We start from the raw sequence: 1564 nt of genomic DNA, 5'->3' as shown, positions 1-1564 counted from the left end.
ACTAAGGGATTATAAAAGCACGGCGGGTGAAAGATCGCTCTCTGGGCATTGGTTCTTAGCTTTGGTCCTGCATTTACTCGTGGTCGGTGCTCGTCCTGTGGTGCTTTGCAAGCGGCGATTGAGACTCGAGTGGTGACATTGGCGTTGGCAGGGTTGAGCTGGGAGTATAAGCATTGGGACGGACAGAGAGTGCATTGTCAGGCACATGTTAGGGCTGAAGCCAAGCCACACAACACATCTTTTAGGCTCTTACACGGCAGGCTATCATCTCACACTTTCTTTTCTCAGCTATTTTTATTTTATCGTTCTCCCTTGAACACAGACTCACCATCAATAAAAAGGCATCAACAATTGGCTGCATTGTCGCGGCCCGACTCCTCTGAAGTGACCACCACTGATACCGACAACGCATCTTTTCAGATTCTCTCGCACCACACGCATGACACCCTGCAAATCTACAACTCAACACACCCTAGACACAACAGTATTTCTTTCCTTTGACCCCCCCCCCCCTCCTTTAGTGCTTGGTTTGCTGAAGCATGTCTGCTTTCGCCCGGTAAGCCAGAGGCCGTTGGCCCTCATACTTTCTCTATCTTCTGTTCTTTTCTCCCCCCGCGGATGGTCTGATGGGTACCCTGTATTGTGTATAGCAGATAAGTAAGGCATAGGATTAAGTCTGCATCTTATCCATTTCCTTTGTAAATATCGCTGCACTCTCCATTGTTGCGATTGCTTGTACATTTTGAATCTGCATTCCCCATTGTTCTCTTTACATGCACCGCTCCCCCCCTCCCCCCTCCAACCCCCTGAACATTAAAGTCCTTGAATTCCCACCCCCTTCATTTTTCATAATTATCCCTGTTTTTATAAAAAAATTAATCCCTTGTTGACATTCCTTTCCATTCTATCAGTGTGAGTGGTGGCCGGGAAGCGATGAAGGACAGCGAGGCCAGACTGCCGGGAAAGATGGGGATTGTGAGAAAGTAGGTAGAAGGACTCGGGCAGGCTAGATGGACTGACAATAGGGCAGAATGAATTGAAATAACAAATGGAGAAGAACAACTGAGGCGATCAAATAATTAAGGGCAGCCCAGGAGGCAAAAAGAGAGATGACAACGATTAAGAAAGTGTAACACGGTACACGAGGAACGGAGGTAGCACAAACGATAAGGATGAAGGATCGGGAAAGGAAAACACAACTATTAACTGTTAAGGTGACGTTAAAGGGAGAAATAGAAGGAGCGCACTGGGGAATAACAAGGGTGAAAGAGGGTGTGGAAGAGGATAAAAACGAAGTGATCAAAATTAAGGAGGAACAAGTAGGGACAGGAGAAACAGTAAAGGGGGAAATGGTGGAATGTATGCAAACGTTATGTTCACAGTGTGACGTCACCATGCTCAAAGATCAAGCTCAAAGAGGATCCAGGCCCTCGAGAGGAACTGGGAGGAGGTAAGTCCAGTGAAGGTGAGTTACGGTGAGCCCAGGTGTGTGTATGGTACAAACAGGTGTGTGATGAGCTTGGGGGGGAATAAGGAACTCAGGGTTTCTTGGAGTGCTCATTGT

The sequence above is a fragment of the Myxine glutinosa genome, chromosome 4 (genome assembly GCF_964187855.1).
Source record: "Myxine glutinosa chromosome 4, kmMyxGlut1.1, whole genome shotgun sequence".
NCBI classification, from domain to species: Eukaryota; Metazoa; Chordata; class Myxini; order Myxiniformes; family Myxinidae; genus Myxine; species Myxine glutinosa.
This window is presented reverse-complemented; position numbering follows the sequence as displayed.